The 15,707-nt window shown below is 36.1% G+C and overlaps 1 long non-coding RNA gene across 1 annotated transcript in view; it reads right to left on the reverse strand.

Moving 5' to 3' along the window:
* The window catches only part of LOC146543483 (uncharacterized), a 71,978-nt gene extending 61,086 nt beyond the window's left edge, over window positions 1–10,892 (reverse strand). Inside the window, exon 1 of the long non-coding RNA XR_014886157.1 lies at window positions 10,761–10,892. This is a non-coding gene — a long non-coding RNA (uncharacterized LOC146543483). The remainder of the gene's footprint in view (window positions 1–10,760) is intronic.
* Between the last annotated feature and the right edge of the window lie 4,815 nt (window positions 10,893–15,707).

The raw sequence follows: 15,707 nt of genomic DNA on the forward strand, positions 1-15,707 counted from the left end.
CTCAATAAATATTTATTTCTTAAAAGAAAAATTACAGGATTTTTTTCCAGTTATCTTTGAAAGACATTAATGTATATGGTCTTCTTAGAAAGCAAGAAAGCTTGGATGAAATAAAAGGAGATAAATATCAAAAACATATTCTTCTTGTGTGACCCTCCAATATTCCAAACTCTTGCTGCAGTCGGGAAAGGCAACATCAATGAAATCCGCCCCTAAACTGTCCCATAGAGGTCAAAAGGGGAAACAGCAGTTGTGCATCAATTCTTCCAGAGCAGGTTTGCTCAATCTATAGAAAACATGGGGCAGTCACTGTTGTTGAGATAATTAATGTCACTTTCACTGATTTTCACTTTCCAGGTTTGCTTGGTGGTATTAAGCTTGGGTTTATTGAAGCTACTCTACGTTTTATCCTCATCCTTCCATTCCCCATCCCACTTACATCTGCACACCTTCACACATTTATATCCACTCAACCTCAGGAGAAGCAAGGATGCATTCACCGATAAGATCAATTTGCACACCGTTAACTTTCAGCATGTAATTTGACCAGAACAAAAAGCAGACCTTAATTTCGAGCTCATTGCCATCAGCCATCTCAATGACTTGGAAGTTCCCAGCATCTCAGCAGATGTTCCCATGTTCTTGCAAACTTGAGGAGTAAAACAGACTTCTATCAAGGAACAATATTGAATCTCAGCAAAAAGTTGATTGACTGAGAACTACATTTTTCTGCTTCCCTTTTTTCATTACTGTTTAGAAGTATATGATAAAATTCAGTTTTCAGTTCACAGTAATGTTCTTTGTTAACTCAGAGAAGCCTTAAGCTGTGCACACAGTCACATACACAAGTTTGGTACATGTCCTCAACTGTGTTTGCAAGACTGATCTTATAAAACTACAAGCAGAGAACAAAAACTCTGATGAGAAGGAAAACAACCATTACAACCCCTACCATGAAATGTTTATAACATAACATTTCTATCATTTTTCATCATTGCAATCCCTTTACAGAGAAAATCTTTCCATTCTAAAGGCATCTGACTCTGGCTGGAAATATTTTTCCTGGAATATATAAGATAGTCTACTACTATTATCTTAATCATTTTAAAATGTTATTCTTTTATCCATTTCTGTCATGTGTGTTCTTTTTTTCTTTGTAATAAATTTACAAGCAATGAAACAGAGTAGGAAAGGTGTTTTAAAACAGAGAAATGGAGGTAAGCAAAGCATAAAACTCCATTACATTCTACTATAGCTACGTTGCTTGGCGATTTCAAACTTACTGCAAAGCACAGAGCAGAGGAAGTCAATAGAGTTGCAGTAGTTTGTATTAATTCAAAACAATAATTAGTCCATCTGACCTATTTATTATTGTCCAGCAACTCAGAACCATTTCTTTTGTAAGTTTTACGATACACATTTCTGCACAATTTCCAGTGTGATAGGTAAAGAACTACCTAAGCATACTTTATTGTGAAATTGCCATTAAAAATAAAAAATTTTCTTTTTCTGAGCTGGATATTAATTTATTGTTCTGAGATAATAGTATCAGCTGTTCATTCAAGATATTTTAGCTTGGCTTTCAGTTTGATCCTTGAAACTCTATCTTTTAAATATCTCAAACATGTATATACTGTGTTCTGAAGAGCTTTCATGGAGAATGTTTATTAGTCACTTTGATCTAATTCATCACAAAGAAACCATCTTAAAGTGCATAATGTTCTTTTAAGTGACACATGTTGAAGCTGTTAATGTACTTTTAACCCACGCTTTCAAGGATTTGAACCCTTCCTTACGTTGTCCAAAACTTAATTAAAAGAATGCTGTCAATATCAATGTCAAAGCAACTTGTCACCCTATGAATGAGAGCTTCAGTCGATTTTTCAAACTGTGCCAAACTTTCGAAGGGTTCTTTCACTTTATAAATCAACTAGCAGCTTAGAATATCCTGGCAGCACCTTCAAGGAACGAATCAAAATGACAGGAAAAGAGGGGATAACAATCAAAGCTTGACTGAATACAGGTGTTTGAGTTTACAGACAAACCACAAATGCCTGGATCTTTGACAGCTGTTGATGTTATCAGTTATGTGCAGCTATTATTGGCTCCGGTTAGGGGCTGTAAGGCCTTTCCCTTAGCAACATCTCTGTGGCTGATAACATTTGGCTGAACTTTCAGATCTTAACCTCCCTTCTGACTTTTTGCAGTCAAACCCGCCTAAACTGATCAGAGGAAGAGACACGCAGTGGGAAGACAAGTAAAATATTATTGACTGGACTGTTTCATGTCTATTAGGAAGAAAGAGCAAGGGAGGAGAGAGCTTTCCAGCTTGACAGGCTTCAAGATAATCAGGGAAGGAATCAAGGCAACAGAGTAACCCTTAGAAAAGTAAGAAAGCAGTGGCTTATGAGAGGTCATTGTTCTGTATGAGGAACAAACACGGGGTGATATTTTATTAGGCTCCAATTTGAGTTCCCCCTTTTTAGTACTTAGGTTTTTAGTGCTGCGACTTAAAAGACCTAGACCAATTTTATGGTGTATGATTCAGTTTTATCACTACTTAGGTTTTCATTTTTACTTGAAATACATGCAGATGAGTAAGATGTTGAGATTCTCAGCAGATCAAACTGCACTCCTGAGTATTTTCAGAGGAGCCACATTTTTGAATTGTTCTTTAATTCCGATTCAGTGCTTCTTATCAGTGTTTTTCTGAACAGACTTTTCCTTGTTCCACTAGCATAATCCAGGCAAAATAAAGGTTCATAAATATGCTCAAGCTATTTACCAAAGTCATTTTGCTGACAATGGCAATTTTTCTATGTCGGCACCATGCACGAACAATCCAAAGTTTCCTATGCTCCTCTGAAGTAAATGCCAGGAAGCTCCTATACAACTGTACAGATGTTACAACCTCTGAAAAATCAAACCTCACTCCAATGACTAGATCAGGGTTACAATCTTATACTCAATAAAATTGTCAACCTATTAATTAACAACCTACCAGACTGTGTTCTCAGGTCTCCTCAAGTGATTAAAGAGCAGCCCCAGAAACTTTCACACTCTCTTGAGAAATCAGGTTTTGGAGCTCATGCTCCAAATGGTCTTGTTCATCAGTTGAGCACTGTTTCCATACCAACAGCTAATATTGTGTGGGAGAAAAACATACGTACCCTTAACAATGTTCTCTTACTTTCCAAGTTCTGTGTGCGTACAGCTCTTGACAGACTACTTTCTGCTGAGGACTTACAAGTAAGCCTTTCTTGATATGCAATTCACCCTCTTTAGAGCAAAAATTTTGATCTTGAATTGTTTAACATGTTAACTTTCTGCCAAATAACTGTAAATCCCACAGGAAAACTAGGCTGAGCACAATGCATGTTATTGTCTTACTTTATCATGTGGCAGAACTCTCATGAAATACACTGAGAATATCAATAATATTTAAACAATGGTGAGGAAAAGGCATAACTGAAGAATCACAGAATCTGAAGATCTAAAGATATTTTAAAAATGAGAAACAGAGACAAGAATTATGCTGCATGAATGCTGACAATTTTAAAAATCCAATCATTTTGATTAGTAGCTTGAGAAAGCAAATAGTGCTGGTAAGTAGGAGTTCCAGTTCAAAATGCAAACTGAGATGTAGATTTTGTACCTATGTATCACCAGCTACACAGAAGTTATCAGACGTACAGTATATTAGAACACTGACATTTTACTTATTTTATGAATAAAAAACCAAGATCTAATAAGCCCAGTTTACCTTTTTAAAGTAATTTAGGAACTTATATATTATTGCAGCTTGAGTTTAGAATTCTATTTTTTAAAAACGTGTTCAGCCATAAAGATGCCACCATTTCAACCATCAAGAAAAGGTCACATCGGCATTCAGGATACAGCTTAGCTATTCTTTTGCATGCTTTGACTCTGAATCTTTGCATCTGCACTTACTTGGAGGTAACTGCTAGAATCATAATCATATATTTAAATTAGTCACTAGCAGAAAATTAGAATGTTTTGGAGGAAAATTAGAGCAGAATGTTTCAAGAATTTCTTATATTACATATATATATATTTATTATTATTATTATTACTATTTTTTAATTATTATTATTTTTTTTTACAAATACTTATAAGTTCCAGAAGCATGCAGCCAGAAGGCAAATATGGGATGAATGACCAATCACACAGACCAGTTACGAAATTTTGAATACCAGAGAGCTCCCAACTAATCCATACATTAAAACATTCACTATGGAACCCAAAAGTGCTAAATTAGTGCAAACAGTACATAAGTTCATTAGCTGCTTACAGAAAATTTAAAGAAAAAGATTGTTCTTAAATATACTTTACCATTCTTCAAAGAAATTGTAAAGCAAGGAAATGTAAGCAATATAATAAATTGGCCTTAATTCTATATCTCTGCCGCATAGGGATTGAGAGAGAAGTCTTAACCCACTTTTCTCCCCCTCTTCCCCAGCTCCTGAAGTCACTAGCACCTGGATTCTCCAATTTAGACTGCATGCAATAGGCTTTTGTAGGTCACCCGCCAGCAGTACAATACATGTTCACAATGCTGCCTGCACCCACAATCCAATCTGCACTACAACCTGGCAGCAGCAACTTTTTCTGCCCTTGAGAGATCCAGAACAGAGCAAGGATCACACAGCAGATGACTGTAATAAGATCCTTTGTTTAAAAAAAAAAAAAAAAAAAAAAAAAAGGCATATGTTAGAGTCAAATCACTTCAATTTTTTTTTCTTACTTCTGGTACCTTTAATGCTTGAAAATGTAATTTCTATATTTAAAAAGCTAATTATGAACAGCGGATTTATTCATTTATTTTAGGGGATACAGTTAATCTCAAAAACTAGGAATTATGACACTTATCTATACATCACAATAAGTTATATAATTTTAGTATTCTAAGGTAACATGATAGTTATATAAGAGTTTATACCTAATGAAGATCAATATATTTTGAAGTACGTTTCCTTTCAGTGAGTGTTTTAAGGGCAAATACAAAAGAAAAATTAAAGTTTAGGGGTGTTTTTAAGTTTAAATTGTGATGCTAAAATATACATACTTTTTACTTAGAAAAAATAATTAGCATTTATGTGGATACTATGACATTTGTAGTGCTTGCTTTTGAAACCTACTTAGATATTAGTGATTCCTTGAATGCTCAATTTCTTCTTTCTCAACTTAGGAAAAGATTTTATGAACAATCTGAATACGAGAGAAGTCTAAAGAAAACAAGGTCTTCAATGCAAAAATGCATGTACTTTTTACCTACCTTCACCTTTATTGTCTCTTCCCCATGTCATCTAAAAATGACTGTGCCCTCTGTGAAGTCACTCAGTCTTACATCTACAGCATCACTACCCACACTACCCACTTCACTGATGATCAGCTAGCCTATCTGTACCTCGAAAATCATGTGATTGTTCCTTTTATTTATTTATTTAAACTCCAGTGCAAACCTAGCCATTTTACATATAATTAATTTTCTCAAATTAAATTACTCCAGTTAAATTAGAGAACTTTGGTTATAACTTAAACTGTAGGGGCTATGTTCTTTTAGTACTTTTATCCTTAATTCAGCAACATTTAGGACAGCACTTCTGGTTAGAGTTCATTTGTACAATGCAACATCATTATGAAAGCCTTTTATCCTCAATAATTCAACCAATTCAAATGTGGAGAACCATCTTCAAGAAACAAGCACTAATAAATCTCTTTCGTTTCCTTTTAATTCTAGGCAGATAAATGTTACACATCCTGAGCTGAAGGCTCTCTGGACATGAAATCACTTAGTAATGACTCAAATAAAATTTAACCCTGTGATAGCTAACTCATAGACTTTCTTTTGTGTGCATAAGATGACTTTAAAGCTCATGACCTAAAAAGTAAAATACAATACATAATTAATGATGAGAGGAGCTTGTAAAACATAGAATGCATTTCATCTTCTTCTACCATACACTGGAACAGTCTTAACGCCAACACAAAATCATCTTCCCAGTCATAATCTGAAAAATAAGTGACGAGCTACACAAAGAGATGCTTCCTTATATTGGGAAGAATCTCGACTACTTCAAGAGACCATCTTTTAAAAAAGTAAGACTGTATTGTAGCATCAGCTATAATATACTTAAGCAATTGAATCTCTGGCCAAGAGAACCTCAGAAGACTCTCAAATGCATGCAAATGTGGAATGCAAAATGCAGAGATGCTTCTGGGTCCTAAGTCAGAAGGTAGGAGTCATGCAGCAGCAATCTGACAGTGATCCCAAAGGGATAAAATTCCCTATTTCTTTCTTTTTTCAAAGAAAAAAAATAGAGACTATACTAAGAAAACTAATTAGGGATCCAAAGAAACTACTCAATTTTTATAACTGCTATGTTGCGTTTCCTCCCTAGTAGACATCTAACAGGTTAAATGATAGAGAAGAGGGGTATAGAAATCTTTTTTGTTGCTGTTATTCTTTTATTCAATTTACTTTTTTCTAATGTTGAACAGCTGAGAGATACAATTGAAACTGCCATTCTCTCACTTTTCAAACTTAAATATTCCACCATTTTATGTAGATAACAGAAACACCTTTTTTCCTCTGATGAAGGTGACAAGCTATTGGCGCTGCATTTGATGGTATCTGTGATAGTAGACTAATCTTTGCCATCAGTTAAAGTGATTGTCATTAAAATCTTTATAAGCAATTAGCATTATTTTGTGAGTTCCCATATTCCTTCTACTTACTGCAGCAGGTAGGGTAGCCAACAGCATAGCAAACGCTAGTGGCTTTAAAAGGAATATCAATTAAAGAAAAGGAAACAAAATATTGTAATGGCAATACACTGTACATACGAACATCCTAATGAATAGGAAACCAGATCTGTAACAAAGAAAAATGTGCCTATTTTATCTAGGGGGTGGGGTAGATTTTCTTCTTCAGCACTTTTATTCATTGTACTTCTACTACAGATAGTTTCTCTGCTCACATTTTTTTTAATATCTTGAAAGTCTGTGTTCAACTCTTAAAGCCATGGTCACCAAATGTATACAAAATAAAGCTAATCTTAGCACAAATGCTGCCTAGGTCTTACAGTTTTAAACTCTTGCATACTAAAAGTGTAATTTTCAAATGCATCTGCAAATCGTTAAATGTTTCTTATTCTCAATATGGAAAAGTTAGATCAAATCTGGAGGGATGGTCCTCCATTATTACAGATCAAAAAACTCCATTCATATCGCTGAAAGGTATTGGCATATTACTTAAAGCTATCTTTGGTCAATTTTTGGTCTTTGGTCTCCTTTGTCAAAAATATAAATTTCTTATGAGTTTGCCTTCCTCAAAGGAGGAGTTTCATCTTTTTTTCACCATTTTAACCCCTCCAGAAGACATGAACTCACTCCAAGGATGCACCTTGTGGTTATTACTAATTTTAGAATTCCATATAGGATTACAGCATCACACATTATAATGAAAGAAATGAAGTATACAACTCTCCACTGATTTTACACAGAGAACCAAGCTACAAAATGCTATGTTTGAGCAGCTGAAAATAGAGCTCCTAGGATCTATTGCTTTATTCATATACACACTAATAATCAAGTGCAAATTGAGAACTCCTAAATGCATTGGAGGCTAGGACTCTGGGTTTTATGTATGCCAAAGTTCAGGGGACTTGACTGTAAAACTGTATTTTAAAAGGGAAATTTATGTATCATTTTCTGAAAAATATTTGGATTTACAAAGGATTGCTTTTTATTAAAAAAAGCATGTTACTTATTGCTTAAAGCTACAGTCCATACCAATTCCGAAACAATATATAATTTCACACTTCTGTCCCCCAAATTTCATTCACATTTACGTAGATCTTAACACAGTTATACAACCGTCAGGCTAACATCACCCTCTGGATAGTAATGAGGTCCTCTCTAACCCTTTAGCTGCAATAAAGTATGCAAAAGTTAAATGCACAGATGAAAAAAATTTGTCTCAATTTTAGACTTCTGCAAAATGGTAATTTTGTACTTAAAATGTACAAGATGGATGTTCAGAAATATAGGCTGAAAGCCTAAATTATATTTGGTCATAATTTATGTAGTACAGTCCCAAAGAGATACAAAAAAGGCAGAGCATAATTTATCTGTTGAAATCAGCGATAGCTTTACTAAAACTCCCATTTATTCTATCCCCTATAGTTTTAAGCAGCCTTTGTCCTTAGGGCGCATTCTATTTAAGCTTTCCATATTGCTGTTTGATCACATATTGTAGCTTATAATTTCTCTATCATATAAGGCAAATTCAGTGCACAAAAATTATGATCTCCATGATAGCAAACACTTCATTTCTAAAATATGAAATATTAATGAAATTAACCAGAGTTTCCACCAAACCTGAATTTATGTTCAATTCACTTAAAGTAAAACAGAAGTTTAAAAACAAAAATCTAACATAAGTTTGATTTGACATTTGCAGTTAAAGTCTGCCATTATTTCATCTAACAACAGCTTTGTCTAAATAAATTTCTGAGAAGCAAATGAACTCAAGATGTATGCCACAAACTGCTACATCAACAAAACAGGTGGAGGATTTACCCTTGTTCAACCTTATATGGTTCCTCTCAGCCCAGCTCTCCAGCCAGTCCAGGTCTGGCTGAATGGCAGCACGGCCTTCACGTGTGTCAGTCACTCCTCCCAGCTTCATATCATCAGCTGAGGGTGCATTCTATCCCATCATGCAGGTCATCGATGAAGATGTTGAACAGGACTGGAGCCAGTACCAACCCCTGAGGAACACTGCTAGCTACAGGCATGCTAGAATCTGTACTGCTGATCGCAACGCTCTGAGCTCTGCCAGCCAGTTCTCAATCTACCTCACTGTCTACTCATCTATTTCACAGTTCCTAAGCTTACTTACAAAGATGTTATGGATGACAGTCTCAAAAGCCTTGCTGAAGTCAAGGTACACAACATCCACTGCTCTCCCCTCATCTATCCAGCCAGCCATGACAACGCAGAAGGTTACAGTGTTGGTCAAGTATGATCTCCCCTTGCTGAGCCCATGCTGACTGCTACCAATAACCTTCTTCTTGTCCAATTGCTTAGAGATGACATTCAGAAAAAGCTATTCCATCACCTTCCAAGGACGGAAGTGAGGATGACTGGCCTATAGTTTCCCAGATCCTTCTTGCCCTTTTGAATACTGGAGTGACGATGGCATTCCTCCAGCCCCCAGGCATCTCTCTCCCATTTTCCACAAACTTTCAAAGATGATAGAGAGCAGCTGGGCAATCACTTCTGCCACTACCCTCAGCACTCACAGGTGCATCCCCTAGGGGCACATGGACCTGTGTGTGCCAAGTTCACCTAGATGATCTCTGACCAGATCCTCCTCAATCAAGGAGAAGTCTTACTTTCCCCAGACTCTCCCTCTTATCTCAGGGATTTCTAAGGGGCAGTCTTAGCAGTAAAGACTGAACCAAAGAGAGAGTTCAGCAACTTCACCTTCTCAATGCCCTCTGTTACCAAGGCACCCAGCTCATTCAGTAGAAGGCCCACGTTTTCTTTAGTCTTCCTTTTGCTGCTGACATACTTTAAGCCTTTCCTCTTCTCCTTGACTTTTCTTGTCAGATTTAATTCAAAATGGGTCACAGCCTTCCATGTTGCATCCCTGCATGTGCTGACAACATTCCTACATTTCCCCCAAGTGGCCAAACCCCTTTTGTACATTTCATAGAGTTTCCTCTTCCATTTGAGTTTTTCCATGAGCGCCCTGATCATCCATGTGGGTCTTCTTCCACCTTTGTCTGATTACTTAATCTTAGGGATGCACTTATCTTGAGCTCGGAAAATGTGGTTTATGAACATCAACCAACTCTCTTGGGTTCACCTACCTCTCAATGCTCTAACTCAGGCAAGTCTAACCTAAGGCCTATGGGCTGCATTCAGCCCAGGAGTTAGTAATCAGCTCCACCCCCAATTGGTCACATTAGCATGCTCCTTAATTCTCATCCATAAACTCTCCAATTTTTCATCATTTGTCCCTAGACAGAGCTTGAAACATTCCAGTTGTCTCACACAAAGACCAACTCTGCCACCTCGCTTTGCTGCTCTGCTTTTCTTAAAAAGTACACAGACATCCATAACAGCATTTCAGTCATATGAGCGGTCTCATCATGTGTCCATGATTGACTAAGTAGGGATCATGACTCTGTGCATGCACAAAGATCTCTAATATTTCCTGTTTATTCCCCATTCTGCAAGCACTGGTGTACAAGCCCCTCATAGAAGAGAAAGAAGCAGAGGATGTAGGCTTCCCTAGAGGGATGCAAGAGAATCTCCCATAGCTACACACACCTTTGAGATGGCTGGCCCTCTGGCTCATGTCACATGAGGCAACTAAGGAACATTTGTCACTGTTCTGGTTGGCCTGGCTTATTCTGCAGTCAGTTGCAATAGCATGAGCATTGCCATTTCAGACCCCACCTCCCAAGTCCTGCTGTTTAAAGTTTTTTGCTTGTTTCTCCTATTGCTGTTGGCTTGGGGAACATCAAAAAACACATGCAGCTTAATTTCAACTGAAATTATGAAATCACTTCCATTTGCCATTGGTAAAGAGAAGAATGAAAGCAAACTATATTATTTTAAATTTGCAGTTAAACAATATTGCAAAACACCCAGAGAAAAAATATTTTACTATGGAGGTCTTTCAGCCAAGAATTTGAAGTCAATTGTGCTGTATGCATCAGTACCTGGTACTATCCTTGACCAAAGCTGAAAATAACCTCAATCTTCCCGTCACCCTCGATTTGCTGGGAGTTTCCAACCATCTTGACACAAGATAAATTGGCTTCAGTTCTTCAAAGTCTTCCATGCTTCCAAGCTGAAAAACAGAAATGTGCTATATGTGACATGAACTCTTCAGTGACTACAGAACACCAGCTACTGCAAAAAACTGCAGCACACGACTGCAAAGAAGTTATAAACAGAATGCTAAATAGGTTGTTTCTGGTCATCAGATCATCCGGTTTTCAAAGATGGTACATTTAATTCTTTTCTTTAGCCCATAAAGTTGGAGTAAAGGCCTCCTGAGGTCCCTTCCAGCCTGAAATTTGCTATACTCCCAATATGTGAATAACAGGACCGCTGTCCCACATATGCCTGCGTATGTACCTAATACCAGAGCATGCCTGTCATGAGTTGGCTGCACCTAACAAAGAAGCACGGAGAAGTCTTTTCTGAGAGAACACCTCTACTTTTTAGTCTCCTCTCCTTCATTTAAATGAGGCATATCATCATTATACATCCAGATACGAAATTCTTCACCCAAACCTCTGTCTAAATCAAAAATGTCTTGCTTTCCTGCCACTGACAGCTAACATCAAGTAGCACTGAAAGGATCCCTGAAACTACAGAAGATAATTTAAAAACAAAACAAAACAAACAAACAAAAAACAACCAAAAAACAGGTTCAAATGAAAGGATCCGACCATGCAACTTGCCTTCAGACTTGACTTCATGCAGATACTAAGGAAGAAATAAAATGGGTACGTATAAACTTCTCCTTTCACTGGCTTCCCTACCCAGACTCCTGTTGGCAAGGCAAGTTTGCCTTCATAGGCATAACAAGAGTTACCAACTTTTACTTCCCCACGCCCACTTTAACCTTATTTAGATAAACTCAAAGCTGCCATTCATATAGACAAGAAACCACACTCAGTCTGGTAATGGATTAAGATAGCCATGTTTCCTGCATCATAACTGTTATGATGAAAATTCATTGGAAAGACATTCACTCAAAGAGCATTTACCTGCACAACACTGCGTTCCCTTTACAAAATAGGACTAAGAAATGTAATAGGAAAGTCTTCAGATTACAGTGTCTAAAACCTAATTTCATTGACTTAAACGCCTTTTTATTTTCAGATTTAAAGCCTATTTTCTAAGCATCACATGGAATTAGCTTATCTTGCCTCAAGAAACAATACAAATAAATCAATGAGTAAGCTATGTCCACCCTTAAAACCTTCCCCTGCTTATTCATTTTAATCAAATTTCCCATATTCTTTGACTTTCTTTCCTTCATTGCCTTGAGCTATACATTGCATCTACTGATGACATACAAATGTTAATTTTGTTCAAATTCAAACACAACACAGAACTCATTTTAAAGACTACTTTGCAAACATCACACTTAAAATGAAAGAACTGAATTAAACAGACAAAAGAAAGGAAAAAATAAAACATTCAAGTGGATCCCATCTCTGCTCTGTCAACAGATCTTCACTCTCTTCAGGGCTAAAACACTGGCTTCTTTCTTGAAACTAATAGATACGTACGCTATTAAAACATATACAGAAAGAAAAACTTCTTTAAAAATAAACCAACTATGAAGCATCCAAAGAACCAGTGATAGCCCACTTCATTCTTAGTACCTAAGGGTAATCCCTGCAACAGCAGACAGACAGCATCTGTGTAGCAGTTAACGACAGGTTTTGTTATTTTGTCATTTTTAATATTTTATTCAATTGCTGTTCTAAGTTTTCTTTTAAAAAACTGTTAAGTGTGAAAATAGCCATTCTTTTGTAGAAAAGAAGTAGTGTAGTTATATTATGCCTTAGTCATAAAAGAAACAGCATTCCACATTGACTTCACAATAAAAAGCTCTTTTAAAAAAAAAAAAAAAGACAAAAAAAACCTTTCATTTGGATGCCTGAATGCAATAGTTCCCAGTTATCAGTCCAAATATAATTTTGTTCATCATTTAACCAGAGACCTCCTGCTGAGTCTTGTTGCTTTTGTCAGATTTGCAACTACATATCAACTCATCATATAGCATATTAACACATTGGTAGATACAGCAAGACTTAGCTTTTAAACAAGATGGCCCTCACCAGCTCACTGCTCAGAATCATCATATTAATGCACAAAACAAGTCCTAACACAACCATTACCATCCAGGACAAAATAAAGTTCCTTCAGAGCTCATCTTGCAATATGCTATAGTTTAACCTGATGAAATAAGATCCTGCATTTAACAGCCTAAATTAAATCTGCTGAGGATAGGACACCTCTACAGATCAACTCTAACACTTTCCATAAATAAGTGTGTTAATCGAAGAAGCCTCTTATCACATCACCTCCAGTACACTGCCAAATAATTACATCTATTTGCTTGAAGACAATTTACTGACCTTTCTTCTACACTCTTCTTTGAGTTTTTCTAGAGATTTTTTCTGACAAAGCGATTCAGAGAACATACCTATCCTTTCAAAACACATGTGCAGGTCCCCCCAAGTGAGCTCCTAACTATATTAAAAGGGTATTGTCAGAGCAATGAATTCTGCCAAAGTGTGTATTACTTTCATATTTGTGCATTCTTGATGCCTCAAGGCACAAATTCTTTTCCTTTTCTTTCAAAATAGCAATGCTATTCCACCAGTGACCACAAAAGTGAATCTACTGTGGCTTACTGTCAATCCACTTTTACAAGTAGGTAAAGCAAAGATCAAAAAAATCTCTATTAATTCATTTCATACCCACTCTGTAATATTGTCACCAGGAAGCAAGGTATTATCAAGATGAAAAAGCTTTCTTGCAAGTCACAGAGGTACTTGTCATAACTGGAAGTGTGATCATCATAAATTAAGTATCAGTAATCATAGCTTTCTTTTTAATGAGTTTTGACTAACATCAGTTTCAAAAGCAATCTTCATGCTTATCCAATGGTTGACTGCATTGTTGGGTATGTGAGAAAAATCGGAAGTGTGATTGCAAGGAGGGGGAAAATTACAAGAATATTTAGAACTGATCCTGAAACACCAGACTTGTTTCATACAGCTTGTCATAGCCTATCTTTTAACCCCGAACATATTAAGTATCAGTCCCTTCCTCCAGAGACTTGAAGATCTAGGGTTAACAGCCTTCTGTTTTAAAAATTCATTGAGGTGCAAACAAATTGTATTGCTTCCAATGCATATGCATTGCAACAAGCCAAGGGAAAAAAAAAACCTTACCCCCTACAGGATACTTGGCAATTAACTCCAGCTATGTCAGCAATTTTTTGAAAAATTTCCTAAACATGAGGAAATCTCATCTTCACCGTATGAAAGACAAAGCTACTGCAGTGACTCTTCCATGCATTACAATGTGTGTGTCTTACTTCTTAACCAAGCCGCTAATCACGCAAATTATTGCAACTAATTACATCTGAAGGTCTAATTAATTCTTTCAGTACCACATCATTTAGTACGCATTCACAACACAGCACCTGTTTTGAAAATCCTTGCAGTTAATTTGTTTATAAACAAACACTATTTGCATAAAATGTTTAATGAATGGTTTAACACTTAGTACAATACTCCAGCTTTGTCTTAGTAGATTTGAGGTCATCGAAGGCCACAATAAATTAATTTTAAACTATACAAATTAATTTAAATAGTATGTGTGAATTTCTCATTAATAAAGAAAACATATCTAACATGTTAATTAATATCTCTATAGCAGGCCAATTACTGTCGGTACAAGTGCATCTTACAGTCAAACCCAAAAGATTTTACAGGGTTCTAGTTTAGTGGAGCAAAATATTACAAATCAGGACACGTGACAAGTCATGGTGGCATTCAAAGATTACTTTCAGAAGTCAGAGAACTTTTGCTTTTTTGAACATGGCAAGACATTAGCATACTTGATCAATATTTTATATCAGGTATTTTAAAATCCATAGAAAAGAAAAATTCATAGCTAGTATATCACTTCTGTATTGAACAAAGCAGAACAATCAACTGATTTAACTGTACTTCCTTCTTATCGCATTTTCCTTATGCTGGGTACTGCTTCTTTCTTGTCTTGTAAATAAATAATAATAATTTATGTCATCATATGTTCCCTAATAATCAGCGTTCTGATTAGAGAATGACAGGTTTTGTTGCATAGGAATCTGATCCAAATGCTAACATTCTCCACACAGAATAATGTCTTGATCTGCTTCTCACAGAAGCAAAGAACATTATTTCTTACTACCAAACATATTCTTTGTATGAACTATCATTGAAATACATTTATAGTCCCAAAGTTTGTTTCTGATTTGCAAGCATTTTCACATTTGATAAGCACCTGCTGTAAATTTACATTCACTCATGAACTATTCTTAGGATAGGAAGCTAAGAATTGTAAAATATATTTATGTCCTTACCCTTGTGTTGTGTTGCCCCTTAATGCACGTTTTGATGAATTCGCATCATGGTACTACATAGCACTACGTACTACAGTATCTGTTTCAATAGTGCAAATATGGAACAGGGGAATTAAAACCACTGCTCATTTTCTTTTGAATGTGAAATTTACCACAGCTGTAACCACACACACACCTCAACAAAATCACTCAGAGAGACCAAAAACCTGCATTTGCTTCCAAAAACAGTGAAAAGTATAGATAAAACAATAAGATAATCTACACTCTTTATAACAGAATATGCTGTTTCTGAAATAGTCATTTGCCAACAAGTTTCAAAGCTAAAACTGGAGGAGTGATTCAGGATATCACAGCGTGAAGAACCTCTATGGATATACCACAATCAAAAAACACGAAGTTACAGCATACGTCCCTAGCCTAACATTTGCCATGTTGGAATAATTCTGATTTGTTTCATCTTTTTTTTTCCCCCCCAAAAATAGATTCACATTTCTCATTTTTTAAA

The sequence above is a fragment of the Meleagris gallopavo genome, chromosome 13 (assembly GCF_905368555.1).
Source record: "Meleagris gallopavo chromosome 13, MGAL_WU_HG_1.1, whole genome shotgun sequence".
Taxonomy (NCBI): Eukaryota; Metazoa; Chordata; class Aves; order Galliformes; family Phasianidae; genus Meleagris; species Meleagris gallopavo.